We start from the raw sequence: 16,811 nt of genomic DNA on the forward strand, positions 1-16,811 counted from the left end.
CACACTCATAAACTTAGGAAGCTCTTGGCCCTGTTGACTCGAGAGAATGTCAAAACTGACTCTGTGTTTTTTGAAATCCTTCTCTCTATAAATCACAATAGGAAACTCTGTATTATCATTTGATAGTTAACAAATATGTATTTAGTGAATATGCTGTGTTGCGTGTTGTACTAGGCTCCATGCAAGGGATTGGGAAATAGAAAATATGATAAAGTAGGAGAACTGGTATTTTGGAAGATCTTCTTATCCCTCTCCTTTGTTGGGGAAGACCATTGAATCAAACTATGCAATGACATACAGCCATTTACATTTATCATCACCCTCACCATTCTGTGGTTCTGCTGGGGCAGCTCTGTCTCGACTGTGGGACTGAGTCAGCTGGGGTGGCTCCGATCCACAGGGGTTCATTCTGGGGTCCAGGCTGAAGGAGCAGCCGCTTCTCATGACCCATCCTTCTCATGGCAATGATAGGGAGAGAGAGCCAGGCCCATCATGCAGGCTGACTTTAAGCCTTTGCTTGTGTCACTCCTGTTGATAGGCCATTGGCCAAAGCAGATTGCATGGCCAAGCCCACGTTGGGATGAAAAGAAAAGTGAATGTTTGCAGAAATTAAATCCAAATGATCCCAACTCCCCTAGAGTGAGTCCCGGGGTGTGCAGGGCACTCTATCTCCCACTTCAGAGGTTAAAGAGGCAAGGCATCTCTTTTCTCTGGACTCTGCCCTGGCTCGGCCAACTGAACAATTCAGAAGTAATGACTCAAAGAGGTAAGAGAGATCACTCACTTGGCAAAAGTAGAATCAAATGAGCAGAGCTAGGTGCAGTGGCTCATTCCTGTAATCCCAGCATTTTGGAAGGCTGAGGCGGGTGGATTACTTGAGGTCAGGAGTTTGAGACCAGCCTGGCCAACATGATGAAACCCTGTCTCTACTAAAATTACAAAAATTAGCTGGGCGTGGTGGAGCATACCTGTAATCCCAGCTGCTTGGGAGGCTGAGGCAGGAGAATTGCTTGAACCTGGGAGGTGGATGTTGCAGTGAACCGAGATCACACCACTGCACTCCAGCCTGGGTGACAGAGTGAGACTGTCTAGGAAAAAAAAAAAAAAAAATCAAATGAGCAGGGCAGTCATGTCCTGTCATAGTAGCTTTCTCAGCAGATTATCCCTGGGGCAGGGCCTTGGCTATGTTCTCATTTGCCTAATATTCCCTAGGCCCATCTGGTTTTCTGAGCCTGGTTCTGCAGCCTTCAAGATAATTCTAGTATTGATCCAGTCAACTGCGTACTCCTTGCTAGGCAGAGATAGTTCTTGCTATTTCTCACCAAGACAGTTTACTGGTGTCAGTGGGCACGATATTTTACCCTTGAAAAAATTCTGTCGATTGAAGAACTAACATTCTCAAATAAAACTCTTGTACATGTATCATGCAATAGTTCAGGAAGTGAGAGTACGAGACTTAGGGTCTCATAGCTATGATCTCAAATCTCAACTTTGGCAGTTCTTGCTACATGACCTTTTGTATATGATTTAACTTCTCCAAGCTTTTGTTTCCTCAGCTGTAAACAGAAACAACACTACCTACCTCACCAGCCTCTGCACAATAACAGCATGCTTAAATCTCCTAGCATAGCACCTAGTATGGTATAGATCTTTAATAACTAGTATTTGTGACTTTTATTGTGGTAAGGGGTTGTTGAGGGCAGATCCTGAAGGCATCCTGAAGGAAAGGAACTTTGGGTAAAGTCTTAAAAAAAAGTGGAGTCACAGACTAATGAAAGGAAATAGAGCATTCCAGAAAAAAATATGTGTGTAAAAGTCAAAGTAGAATGGCAGGACTGGACATGCTGTATGTGAAAGATATGAAGGAGACTGGCATGGCTATTTAGAGGGGGTATATCTGCATGGGAAAGAAAAAAGGTTGTGAAGCAAGAGAGGATCCGATGCTAGATGGAGGCCTCTGAATAGGAGATAAGGTTTAAATGTGATGATGTGGTCATAGTGAGCCCTTATGGATTTTTAGGCTGGCGGAGAATGCATATATGTGCAGAAGGAGAGGTTATACCTATTTTACAAATATTCTGGGGGTTGTGTGGGATGGCTTAGGATGGAAATGGAGTCCAGTTAGAAAGCAATGGCTGTAAATCTCATACAGAGTGATGAAAATCTGGACTTGGGTAGTGGCTGTGGAAGTAGAACTCTACGAACAAACCCATCTGAGGAATACAGGAGGCCCAGTGACTGTTTGGAAGCAAGGATGGGAGGAATGTGGGGTCACTGCTTCATTTGGAAAGTGACTGAATTAATAGAGAGAATAAATAATTGCTTCTTTTTTGTTGATATATAATTTACATACCATACATTTCACTATTTTACAACGTACAGTGCAGTGGGTTTTAGTATATTGACGAGTTTGTGCAACCATCACCACTATCTAATTCCAGAACATTTTCATCATGCCAAAAGGAAACCCCATATCCGTTAGCAGTCACTCCCTTTCCCGTGCCTCTAGAGCCCTTTGCAGTCACTAATCTACATTCTGTCTCTATGGATTTGCCTATTCTAGAGATTTCATATAAATGGAAATCTTATAACATGTAGCCTTTTGTGTTTGATTTCCCTCATTTACCATAATGATTTCATGGTTTATCCATGTTCTAGTATGTATCAGTACTTTGTTCCTTTTTTGTGGCTGAATAATATTTCATTGTGTGGATGTACCACATTTTATTTATCTGTTCATCAGTTGATGGACATTTGAATTGTTCTAACTTTTTGACTATTATAAATAATGCTGCTATGAACATTTGCCTACAGGTTTTTGTATAAACCTATGTTTCCAATTCTCTTGGGTGTGTACCCAGGAGTGAAATTGCTAGGCCATATGGTAATTCCATGTTTAACCACTGAAGAACCGCCAAGCTGTCTTCCATAGCAGCGACACCATTTTATATTCCCACGAGTAATGTAGGAAGGTTCTAATTAGACCACATTCTTACCAACCTTTGTTATTTTTTGCTTGTTCTTTTGTCTTTATGGTCATTTTAGTGGATGTAAGTTAAATTGTCATTTTAAGTTGCATTTCCTTTAGGACTAATGATGCTGGTTATTTATTTATTTAGAGACGGAGTCTCGCTCTGTTGTCCAGGCTGGAGTGCAGTGGCGTGATCTCGGCTCACTGTAACCTCCGCCTCCTGGGTTCAAGTGATCCTCCTTGCCTCAGCCTCCTGAGTAGCTGGGATTACAGGGGCCTGCCACCATGCCCAGCTAATTTTTGTATTTTTAGTAGAGACGGTGTTTCACCATGTTGGCCAGGCTGGTCTCGAACTCCTGACCTCAGGTGATTCACCTGCCTTGGCCTCCCAAAATGCTGGGATTACAGGCTGATTATCTTTTTATGTGCTTACTGTCCATTTGTATATCCTCTTTGGAGAAATTCCTGTTCAAATCCTTTGCCCATAATAGTGAGATTTTTGCCACGTCCTGTGATTTATGCTAAGACCATCTCCACAAAATGCCATTTTTGATAGCTCTTTAGGGTATAATTGACACTATGTGAATCAGAATATTCTGAGGTTTCCAAGATTTTAAGAAACTACAGTGATGCCTCTTTTATTCTGTTTGGTCTGCAAGTATATGATCAAGAAATTTAAGCTACACTAGGGAGCTATTTCTCTACTCATTCCATCTCCCTCATTATTGTTCAAGTTCCATGAATGTAATTGATATTAACACTTTGGATTTGTATTTTTTAACCTTCTTTTATCTGATATCAAGGACAAACCAAATACAGTTCTTTACAAAAGTTAATTAATTTAGCTTTATTTGAACCTTCTCCCAAATGGAGCTTGGTACTTCCAAATTAGCAATATAGAAATAAACTACACAAGTATATTTTTGAGTAGCTGTAAATTAAAGGGGTTGGACTAAATTATTTCAGAACTTTTCTTTCAGCTTTAACATTCCATGATTCTAACATAGTTGGCTGGTGACTGAGAGGGGATGTGAACACAAGAATGCTAACTTAAGCCCCCTTCCTTGGTCAAGATGCCATTCTTCTCTGATGAAGTAACATTTGCAAAATAAATCTTAACTGGTCCCTTGGAGCCTGAGAACTCTGGAAATGTAAGAACTACTTCATGGAAGGAGAGGTTCAGAAACTAACGTATGCACTTATGAGAGTGGCCATAGTCATTATTTTGTGGATGACCTGTACTTATAGATAAAAGTCATGGTTTAAAAATGCAAAACAGATGGTAGTTAGGCAGTGGGGTGAAATTATTCCTTGGAAACCATGGGATTTGGACTGAGACATTTTTGAAAAGTCCAAAATGTTAACGGAAACTTCAACATTAGGTTAAGGAGAAGTATGCAGAAAATATTATCCATTTGCACTCTGCTTCCATCTAGCTATTAGAATGGGATCGAATCAACCTGAAAATAGAATCAGGAGGAAATAGAAGCCAGCATAGTGCTATGAGTTGGAGATAAAATGAGTTTCAGAATCATGGAAAAGTTTGTGTGCCTTCAAAGCTAGACTTGTTCTGCTTTCAATACATTTCAGGTTTTCTGCTGGAACTATTTGAGAGAGAAGGGCTAAAGAGAATGAGTCGTTGGAATTTGAATTTGCTGCATGCTTTCTGCTTAGCACTTTCCTAAGATCTTTGGGTGATTTGAACCCTGAGCTAAAGGAGCTTAAAACTATTCCTATATGAGACCGGGCGCGGTGGCTCACACCTGTAATCCCAGCACTTTGGGAGGCCAAGGCGGGTGGATCACGAGGTCAGGAAATCGAGACCATCCTGGCCAACATGGTGAAACCCCGTCTCTACTAAAAATACAAAAATTAGCCAGGCGTGGTGGCGGGTGCCTGTAGTCCCAGCTACTCGGGAGGCTGAGGCAGGAGAATGGCATGAACCTGGGAGGCAGAGCTTGCAGTGAACTGAGATCGCACCACTGGCACTCTAGCCTGGGTGACAGAGCAAGACTCCATCTCAAAAAAAAAAAAAAAACTATTCCTATATGAAACATTTTAGCTATACAATAAAGCAGTGTGTGTGATTGAATGTTAAAATGTAAATTGGTTAGATGCAGTGGCTCACGCCTGTAATCTCAACACTTTGGGGGGCTGAGGTGGGAGGATTGTTTGAGGCCAGGAGTTTGAGACCAACCTGGGCAACATAGCAAGACCCCCATCTGTACTACTAATACAAACTTAGCTATTTGGGAAGCTGAGGTGGGATGACTCCTTGACCCCAGGAATTGGAGGTTACAGTGAGCTCTGATTGTGCAACTGCACTCCAGCCTGAGTGGCAGAGTGAGACCCTGTCTCTTAAAAGAAAAGGTAAAAAAAAAAAAATTATATGAACTATGTGTTATAGGAAGTCAGAGTACAGTGATCAATCCAGGTCAGAGAAATCAGGCTCAGGAAGTACATCCAAGACTAGGTTACCAGACATGGACATGAAGAATGAATGGAATTCAGAGAAGGGATGTGGAGAAAAGAGGGCAGGACTTGGAGGAGTAAAGATTTGGTAGTAGGGATGGTCATGATGTGACCAGGGGTATAGAAAATAGTCTCAGACTGGGGTGGAATGTCTCATCAAAAGTGAGAAGGCTATAGTGCTAATGACCTCAGGGGTGATATCTCATTAGGCTTTGAATGTGAAATGTAAAAGCTCTTGTTATTCAAAGACTAAAGTAGCAAGGAACTGTTTGCTAGATATCCACCCTAAAAAGGACAAAGACTGTAGCGGGATGAATAACCTAGAAAGAATCTGCATTACAAATATTTTACAAGTCCAGTTTCAACTCTTGCCTTTGTCTAATTCCTTGATAAATTCATGCTGTTACAGCATATGCTTGGAAGAAACACAGAACAGAATGTAAAAATTAAAAAAAAAACCTTAAAGTCATCAAATTAATTCTTCTTATTATATATTGGAGAACTGAAGAGTCAAAGTAAATAAATGGCTTGCTCAAGGTCACACAGCTGGTAAGTGGCAGGGGCCAGGTCTCTAAGACCTTGGCTTCTGTGCCACAGAAAATGCATTGTTTAAGCTTCAACCCTAATTTTCAGATATCATGATCTTGCCAGGTCTGGTCAAGGATTTGTTCTATTTCTTTCTGATATCTTGGTGGGCAAAATATCATTGTATATAAAATATCCTAGAACCCTGTCCCTCAAAGTATGGTTCATAAAACAACTGCATCAAAATGTTCCTGTACCCGATCTCCAAAATATTATGTAACGATTGCTGGAGTTAGAGCTGAAGAATCTGCATCTTAATCAAGAATCTGGGTGATTTTATATGTTGAAGTTTGAGAATCACTGTTCTAAAGCAAAACTGATTTCATCCACAATGTTTTCTTTTGTTTTTGAGCCTCAGGTAGATCATATAGCAAAAATGATTTAAATAGTCACCAGTTTGTTATTTATATGGGCCGAAGAAGTAGGGATTCTGCATTTTTAGTGTTAATGCATAATACTCATGTATTTAATCACTGGAATCCTATGGGGGAGAATATAAAAATGTGAATTATTTTTTACTCACACAGCTGCAGGCTGAAAGAGGACACATGTCTGAAATATATGTGAGTGTGAGTGTGTGTATATATGTGCCTGTGTGTTTGTGTTTACATTATGGCATAGACCATACCCAGTGAAGAAATTGAATTGATAATCCATGATCTCCATGTATTCCACAAGTCCCTGATCCAGATGTTTTTACAGGTGAGAGTTACCATATTTTCAAATAAGAGATAATCTTTGGCTTATAGATGTTGTTTCAGAAAGAAAAAAGCTATCTAAATTTTATGGATTTAATATAACTATGACTTGAAAATTGGATAAGAAAAGTACAAGAAAAGTAGAATCATTTCACTTATAAATAGATGCAAAGATCTTAAATAAAATGTTAATTAACCAAATGGAATCAAATCCCCAAAATATATTATGATCAAGAGGCATTTATTCTGGGAGTAAAAAGATAGTTTAACATCAGAAATTCACCACAATTAATAGACAAAGGAAGAAAAACCATTGATTATCTCAATAGCTATAGATAAAGCATTTTATATAGTTCAATATGGTGATAAAGCCTGATGACAGTGATTAATCCTGGGCAGAGGAATCAGGTTGGATTGGTGGGTGTGTGTTTATAGTGTATGTACAAATATAAATATGTTTATATAACGTATATTGATCAGACTTATTTACAATATAATCATTCAGTAAACCAGGACTAAAATGAAATATTCTTAATTTGATGAAGGCTACATACCAAAAACCTACAATAAACATTATATTAACAGAAACATCTGGCCAGATGCTGTGGCTTACACTTGCAATCCCAGCACTTTGGGAGGCTGAGGCTGGTGAATTGCCTGAGGTCCAGAGATCAAGACTAGCCTGGCCAACATGGTGAAACCCCGTCTCTACTAAAAACACAAAGGCATGATGGCGCACGCCTGTAATCCCAGCTACTTGAGAGGCTGAGGCATGGCAATTGCTTGAATCTGGGGGAGCGGAGGTTGCAGTGAGCTGAGATGGCACCACTGCACACCAGCCTGGGCCACAGAGTGAGACGCTGTCTCAAAAAAAAAAAAAAAAAAAAAAGGAAAGAAAAATCTCTGGGTTTATCCCAATTAATATTAGGTACAAAATAAACGTATCTATTATTATCACTACTGGCTGACATAGTGCTGGATGTTCTGGCCAATTATCTCAGCTAAGAAAAAAGAAAGTTTTTGAAAAGAAGAGGTAAAATAATAATATTTTACTGATAATATGTTTGTCTCCATTGAAAATTCAATCAAATTGAACTAATAAACTATTACAAGTGTTAAGAGTTCAGCAAAGCTGATGGGCATGAAATTATCTAACCAAATCAATAATGTTTCTACCAACAAGAATAAATTAGAAAATATCATAAAAAATGAAATATTCACAGTAACATTAGAAGTTGATAAACTATGACGTGCAGGACAAATGTGGCCTGCTAAAATGAGGATTTATCAGAACACAGCCATGTCCATTTGCTTACATAAATGCAAGTAAGTGAGGAAGAAAACCACATAGAAAAATGAACAAAGAAGATAAGTAGTCAACTCACAGAAGGAGAGGCCCTAATTACTAATTAGTAAGGAAGGAGATGCTCAGATTACATTGGTAATCAGCTAGCTTTAATTTAAAACAGGAAAAAAATAACGCTAGGATGGCAAGAATTTTAAAATATGAGTAATAGCAAGTGTTGGTGAGGACATAGGGAGATAATTCATTGCTGAGGGGTGGGATGGCTATAAATTTGTACAGCCACTCTGCACAGCTGGTGGTATCTGCTGAATTAAAATATGTGTATATCCTATAATCTAGTGATCCTCATCTGATATATATATATATATATATCTCCTAATCTGATATATATCCTAATCTGCTATATATATATATATATCCTAATCTGCTATATATATATATATATCCTAATCTGCTATATATATATATATATATATCAACATGGGTTGATACTAAAACATGGTGGTGAGTAAGAAATGCTGGGAACAGAATAAAATGTATACCATAATACCATTTCTATAAATTGAAAATTTATATAGATAGAAAACAACATTAAAATTTTATAAGAATAAGTATGTGTATAAGAACATATATCAGATACATTTGGGTACGTGTGGTGTGGAGGGGGGAAAATAGAAGTGTGGAAATGTGGAGCGGGGAGAGGAAATGAAATAATAAAGTTGGCAAAAAGCCTATTACTAACTGACAATATTCTGTGAACTGGAGAGTGGAATACATTTAACTGTACCCCGGTGTACAGTCTGTTCTCACATTGCTATAAAGGAATACCTGAGACTGGCTAATTTATAAAGAAAAGAGGTTTAATTGGCTCAGAGTTCCACGGGCTGTACAGAAAACATGGCTGGGAGGCCACAGGAAACTTACAATCATGGCAGAAGGTGAAGGGGAAGCAGGCACGTCTTACATGGCTGGAACCAGAGGAGAGAAGGGGGAGGTGCCACACACTTTTAAACAGCCAGGTCTCACAAGAACTCACTCAGTATCACGAGAAGAGCACCACAGGGTGAAATCCTCCACCATGGCCAAATCACCTCCCACCAGGCCCCAACTCCAACACTGGAGATTACAATTTGACATGAGATTTGGGTGGGGCTACAGACCCCAACCACATCACCCAGGTTAAGAAAAAAACCGTAACGGCAAACTTTTAACCAAATTTAAAAATAAGGAGATTAGCAATGATCATAAAATGCACATTTGTTATTGAAAACTCATCGTCCATGTATATATATATATACTTACAGAATTTTTCTTCTTTTGTGGCTATTTCTTAGCTCAGTCGCAAAACTGTGTTTATGGGCATTTGGGAGGAATTGAAGGTTGAGAGGGTTTTGCTCTGCTGTTGCTCAGAATGTAATATCCGATGAGGCTATCTGTGTGGCTATCAGCAACATTAGTCCTCCGGTGAATCAGAATGCTATGGGATATGGATTAGCATTTAAATGTAATGAAATCATACCCAATACTGCTGTGGATGAGAAGCTGAAGCTATTTATTCCTAGTCTCCAGCTCAGACTTGTATCATACCAACTGAGAATTTCTTTTTTATTCCTATGATTCTAACAGTGTCAGACACACATTTGGCATTTTTTAAATGTTGAAAGAATACTAGTTGAATGAATGAGTAAAAACAAAACAAAATAAATTATCCACCTTGCCTCAATGAGACTTGAAAATGTGTAATGTATTAATGAAAATTCCACCAATAACATATGCAATAATTGCAAACCTTGGAAAACTTGAAAAAATATTTAATAAACAAATCTTCCTTTTCTTAGATAAAGAAAAGAAATTTTTTTTTGGTAGAAAGCATCTTGCACATCCCTTTATGGGGTCCATCTGTCCTCTTGTTTCATGACAGGCAACACACCAGATGATGGCTTAAGCTCAAGTGCTATGACTGGAATTATTGGACTGAGGGAGAGATGTCAGCTAACCCAAGGATAAAATGACAGAGAATAAGGAGAACAGTAGTGAGCAAACAAGGATTAGAAAAGTTCTTTCAAAGCTATTGAGCAAGAAGGGAATGTCATTCTTAGCATCAGGAGAGCAGGCCTGGGCACTCAACCTCAGCTAGGAGAAGGCTGCTGTACCTTCTCAATATCTAAGGTCAAATGGAACTTAAGCCAATGGAACGGGCATTTTCGAGTAAATCTATGGGCTAAGTGCTTTTCAGATGCTATCTTCTTTAATCCTTACAAGATTATGAGGTGGCTGAGGCAGTTTTTCCTGTCTTTATTTCAGATGGGATGGCTTAAGGCTCATAGATCTTAAGCGTCTTGCCAAGGTCATGTCAGTGGTGGAAGTAAAATATGAACCCACAATTGTTTTGCTCCAAAGTACTGGCTATGCCCATAAAATCACAGTCTCTTTTTTAACCTAAACTGAGAGTGAAGGCAGATGAAGGAGAAAATATAAATGTATAGCTAGAAGAGAAAGATCTGAGTCCAAATGGGCTGGCCTCAGGTGATGGGAGCTTGAAAATATTCAGAAGTGATGATGCCATTAAATAATGCTTATTTCCTAAATTGGAGTAGCATTGGAATGCGTCTACTCTATGTGCCAAGAGCTATCTGTTTGTGCATAATTTTTAACATTTGCATATCATCAAAAACTTTTCATAGTGCCTGTTAGGTATAAGATACTCTATGAGTTACTGGGCTAGGGGTGGTAGCAGAAGCTGGGAAAGGATTTAGAGAAAACTCTCTCGCTCTCAAGAGGTTTGAAAAGTAACTGGAAAGACAGAACAGGTAAAAAGTGGACAATATTAGCCAGATGTGGTGGTGTGCACCTGTAATCCCAGCTGCCCAGGAGGCTGAGGCAGAAGAATCGCCGGAACCCAGGAGGCAGAGGCTACAATGAGCCAAGATTGTGTCACTGCACTCCAGCCTGGGCTACAGAGCAAGACTCTGTCTCAAAAAAAAAAAAAAAAAAAAAAAAAAAATAGGAAACAATACAAGGTACACTGGTGGAATAGACAAGGGTCATGGGAAGACAGAGGCAAAGATGAGAGCTACAGAGTGGTTAGTAGAAGAAAATTATAAGGAGATAGCGAGATTTAAGAAAGGACATAAAAATGAGGAAGGTTTAAATCGGTGTTTCTCAAGTATGGTCAGAAGACTCCTGGGGGTTCCTGGAGACCATTTCAAGAAGTCTTGGAGATCAAAACTATTTTTATAACAATTTAAGATTACCTTTCTCCCTGTGTTCACCTTTGTATTGATAGCACAAAATGATGTGGATAAAACTGCAATGGCACCACGCTGTGTAGGTAGTGTATAAGTTTTCTTCACTGTTTCACAGTGATAGTTTTAAAAGAATTGTAATTTCACTTAAGAAACTCCTTGGTAGAAAAGTAAAAGAATTTTATTAGCTCTCAACTCTCGAGAACAGATCTTTTCATACTGTATACTGTGTGATAAAGTGGGAAGTATACAAAAAGCACTTTTGCTATGTAATGAAGGATTGTCATCTTGAGTTGTAAGCTGAAATAGGTGCTTTTGTTTTCTTGTATAACACCATATTTTTTCTTGAAAGAATGACAAATAAACAAGCTACGGCTATTCAGGCTTGGATATTTGGCAGACATTTTCTGGAAAATGAAGAAAGTAAGCCTTTCACTTAAAGGAAAACAACTGATAGTATTTGTTGCCAAAAAAAACAACTGGGGGGAACAGCTTTCCAATACCAATACTTAGAGTTCCATTAGAGTTTTCTGATAAGCCAGGTAATGATATTAATTAATACAATATATATGCGATATATATTATATATATATATACATATATATTCATATAGTATATAGCCTGTTGAGTCTGGTTTCTTTCACTTAGCAAAATGCTTTTGAAATTCATTCACACTGTCGATTTTGTGGGTTGCTCTTTTTTTTGGCTGGATAGCATTTCATTGTATGGACATACCACAGTTTTCTCATTTGTTCATCAGTTAAGGATATCAGCGTTGTTTCCAGCTTGGGGCAATTATGAACAAACATTTACATACAGGTTTTTGTGTGAACATACACTTTCATTTCTTTTGGGTAAATACCTAGGAGTTTCACTTTACAATATGCTTTAGATATTTGAAGAAGAAAAAGGAAATATTCTAGATCAGGAGTCTGTAACTCCCGGGCCATGGACTAGTACTGGTCTGTGGCCTGTTAGGAACCAGGCTGCACAGCAGGAGGTGAGCAGCGAGTGAGTGAGTGAAGCTTCATCTGTATTTACAGCCGCTCCCCATAACTTACATTACTGCCTGGCTCTGCCTCCTGTCAGATCATCAGTGGCATTAGATTCTTATAGGAGCGTGAACCCTATTGTGAACTGTGCATGTGAGGGATCTAGGTTGTGCGCTCCTTATAGAATCTAATGCTTGATGAACTCTCACTGTCTTCCATCACCCCCAGATGAGAACATCTAGTTGCAGGAAAACAAGCTTAGAGCTCCCACTGATTCTACATTATGGCGAGTTGTATAATTATTTAATTATATATTATAATAATAATAGAAATAAAGTGCACAATAAATGTAATGTGCTTGAATCATCCCCAAACAATCCTCACCCCCGGTTCTGTGGAAAATTGTCTTCCATGGAACTGGTCCCTGGTCCCAGAAAGGTTGGGAACTGCTGTTCTAGACAGAGACAAAATATAGGTAAGCTGCTCTGCCATTTTGCTCCCATTTGTTCCCTTTATTTGGTTATTTCATAGCTGAACTATCATCATCTCTATCTTAGTCCTCTCCTCCGCAAGTGCCCACCATTGATCAAGTAGACATGTAAGAGATGTTTTAACTACAATGCTGCCATGCTCATAAATGCAGGATTTTTCATAGAGATTCTGGGGCCTGGTAAATAAGCCAGTTTAATTGTTGCAAAAGCCTTGTGAAATAGTGGGAGGTGATCCTGTTTTGGAGCCAGCTTGTTGAGAGCTCTGAGTGCCAAACTAAGGAATAACTATTTCTTAGTAATGGATTAGAATTAAAGACCCTCCAGAAAGAATAAGTACTTCTTACTCTTATTAACAAAATCATCATTTAAAAATACACTCATAATTAATACTTACTATAGACAGTTTGAAAATTTCGAGTTAAAAAAAGTCCTTTACCGAATAAACCACTGTTACTTTTTGGTTATTTTCATCTGATTTTTTTAATCCTTATTTTTACATAATTGTGATCAGATTCTTGATATTATTTTACTCATTTTTCACTAATATTCTATTATAACAGTTTTCTTCTTATAAAAATCTTCAGAAACACAATATCCCATCATATAGCTCTAACATAATTTACTTGGTTATTTTTTGATTATTTCTTGGTAACTTCTTGAGAATTTGTGTTTAAAAATTGTTTGTTTCTATTTTACTACTAGTATAAATAATGCTGTGGATGAACATCTTCCTTTGTAAAACGTTTTTTTTTTAATTGGATTATTTCTTTCTTCATATTCCCAATGACAAAATCACACTTGAAGCTTCAAAAAATGTATAAAATTATGAAGAGTAATGTCTTCAATGACACTGGGAAAAGTTTAATTTTCTTTCTCTTTTCCCTGAGTTTCGTAGCATTGGACACCTATCATCTGCGGATTTCTGCAGGCTTGGAAAGAAAGGATTCAAAACAAATGTAGCTTGAGGTTCAGATTTTGAGTATCCACTTAAGCAAATATTGATTGCCTATTCTACCCAGCATTGTGCTAGGCATTGGGATGTTATGGGTCATAAAATTAGCTGGTTCCTAGTGAGGAGCCAGACCTTCTCAGGGCTGTGCAGAGATGGTGTTATTTCATCCTCACACCAAGCTATCATGCATGTAGTATTGTTAACCCCACTTTATAGATGAAATAGAGGCACAGAGAGATGAACTGACTTGTCCAAGTCCATGTAGTTTGTAAGTGGCAGGGCCAGGGTTTCAACCCAGCATGGTTGCACTGCACTATTCTTCCCTCAAGAAAACTTGTGGTCAGAGGAAGAAAAGGTCCACAGCATCTGGTGTTCCAGGGAATCTCTTCCCTGCCGGGGCTTACATTCCAACAGCAGGTCTGTGGGGGGCATAAGAGACCAACGGTCCCTGCACTTAAGCTGCTAATACTGGAGGAATCTCAGTACTGATTACACCATCAGGGTGCTTCTATATAAAGTAAATTAAACAAATCCTGGTCACTGGAATGCTTTGCTGGTAACATTTATGTGCAATACTTTTAAATGTACTTATGCTTTTAAAACACACCCACAGGAAAACAATGAAGTCTGAAGTGCAGACAAAAGGTGAAGAAAACCTGCATTCTTAAGAAAAAAAAAGGTTAGACTGGACCTGACCACCATTTTCCAAATGGTTTTTGTGTAAGAGTTTCATAAGTCAGCCAAGTTTAAGGCATTCTGCATTCTTAACCTTCCTTTTAGAGATTCACTAGGCAAATTAATTAATTTAAGGCTCTGAGAAGTCCTGCAGTGAAGCAACCTGTTCAAATTTATTTGGTCTAGAATTTTTCAAACTTATTTATGCCCAGGACATTTTTCTCAGATGACCCCTATTTGTAACCCACACACTCAGGGAAAAATGTTGGACCAGACTTAGTGCTGATTGGACAGGAATTCTCCTCAAGTTGCTTCTGAGAACAGAAGCCACGGACCATTAGTCGGACGGGTCCTACAAGTGCTGGAGGAAGCTGGCAGGACTCTGGTGGCGCTGTGTTTTCTCCTTCATCATATCTCACCAATGGGGTAAAACAGAGTAGTGAAACATGACAACTCCCACCGAACAGGCTGATTCTCACATTCTGTCTCATTTCCCTTATGCTTTTGAAAACTCTGGAGGCCAAAGGAGCCATACTTACAAAGCAGTGGGAGGCCCCTTTTCCACATTTCATATGACGCCTGGTTCGAGCGTGTCGTGTTACAGGGAACACCTGCTGTCTATTCTGTGGCCTGGGCTGTTCAGCCAACTGGCCCAGCTGGTCCCCTCTCCCAGCCTAGCCATTTCAGGGTAGTGTGATGAAGGCTTTGACTCAGCCTCCAAACTGTCTTCTACCTTCCCCCAGTCCCCTCTGGCTATTGTGTGGATGGAGGTGGTGATTGAATTAACAAAGCTGTTAAAAGCCAAAAGGAACACATGGAAAAGGAACCTGAGCCCCCAACAGCAGCTTCATTTGCTCTCTACTCTGGAGCAAAGATGTGAGCTGCACTTAGATGCTACCTGGTGATTATAGAATTAGCGGGGCTTTGCTCCTCAATGCCTGTCACTCACTGTCATTGAAAAGAGGTCTGAACCAGGGGAGCTGCTGAGAAGCTAGGGACGATCCACAGCCCTGTAATGATGAGACTAATTCCAAAAAGGTCAGAACTCCTTAATTAAACATTAATCAACCATCTTGTAAATGATGATCATTCCATCCAGGATGGGAGGAAGAACAGTCTGAAGGCCAAGGGCAGTAGCCCTGAGTCCTCTTGAAGCCGAATAGGTTTTGAGGATAAGTGTTGGTAAAAGCAAATATCTTTACCCTCCTTTACTTAGGAGGAAGAAAATCAGGAGTAGGAGGGTTTTTTTTTATGCTTTTAAGTACAAAACAACATCATTTTCTATGACTTTCCTTTTACCTTGAATAACCATGTTAGAGGGCCAGTTACAGGATAGTCCAAACCTGCAGACATTCCTCCCCTCTTACCCTTTCTAAGTGCATGCCTTTATAACAATACTTGAATTTGCAGAGCCCACTTCAGTTTATAAAACACTTTAGTTTGCATCGTTGTATCTGCTCCTTACAGCAACTTCACAAGACAGGTTTAACCCATTATTGAGATGAGCAAACTGAGACTCAGAGACATTCAATTTTCAGTAGCAGAGGGAATACTCACACCAAAATTTTTTGGTCCAAAATGCAGTGCACTTTGCACATACAATGTTTTCTATGAGAGTAGATCTCAGGCTCCTGAACCATCAGGGCCTCTTAGTCAATAATCAGGGCTTCGTCATCCTGCTTCCTCCAGCTCCACTCTGCCGTGACTTTTACTCTCTAGGGTTCTTCATTGCAAATCTCCCAATTACAAATAAATAAAACAAACCCACAAAAATCCCAATACCCTCTGAAATTTCAGAGACTTTAGAAATACATTGAAAGACACACATAGACGCACAGGGTTCCTTTCATATGGAAAAGTATGCATATGTAGGGATTAGTCTGCATGAAAAAGCGTATCTTATTCACTGGATCACTTAAGTCTCATGCTTTTTTATAAAGGCTTTGAACCATCTTTGGCATGTATTAATTTTTTTAAAGCATTGCTGATGAGCTGAAATCAAGCTGATGGTAAATTTATAGAAGCTTTCATTATGCAACTGGTCTTGGTCATCCTTCTGGGCAAAGTGGATTTCTTTGTAGTCCTGCATTGTGTGCACCACCAGTCTGCAAACTCCAGGCAGGACACGTTGGCAACAGCCTCCTCTTCCAATCCTCATTTTCTCTCCTTCCTGGGGTGTGAGCTCCCCAAGGTGTGATTAATCCATCTATTGATCGCCTCCTGCCATAGCGAGGGTGAGATATGGCTAGCAATTGGTGCCAGGCTGCCTATGTGACTGGACTGCTAAGCCGAGGTGAGAACAGACAAGTGCTAGCCGGTGCTTTTCAACCTTGCAGACAGGGAGGGGGCAATAATAGCCACGCTTCCCACACGCCTTGCTAAATGATCCCTCTCATCAAAATGCAGCTGATTCCTTTTCAAATG

At 39.3% G+C, this 16,811-nt stretch overlaps 1 long non-coding RNA gene across 1 annotated transcript in view; it reads left to right on the plus strand.

Annotated features, from left to right (window-relative positions):
- LOC129058103 (uncharacterized) overlaps positions 1-16,811 on the plus strand; it is a 228,188-nt gene that overhangs the window by 83,179 nt on the left and 128,198 nt on the right. The gene's annotated exons all lie outside the window — the stretch shown is intronic.

Source organism: Pongo abelii, chromosome 11 (assembly GCF_028885655.2).
Source record: "Pongo abelii isolate AG06213 chromosome 11, NHGRI_mPonAbe1-v2.0_pri, whole genome shotgun sequence".
NCBI classification, from domain to species: Eukaryota; Metazoa; Chordata; class Mammalia; order Primates; family Hominidae; genus Pongo; species Pongo abelii.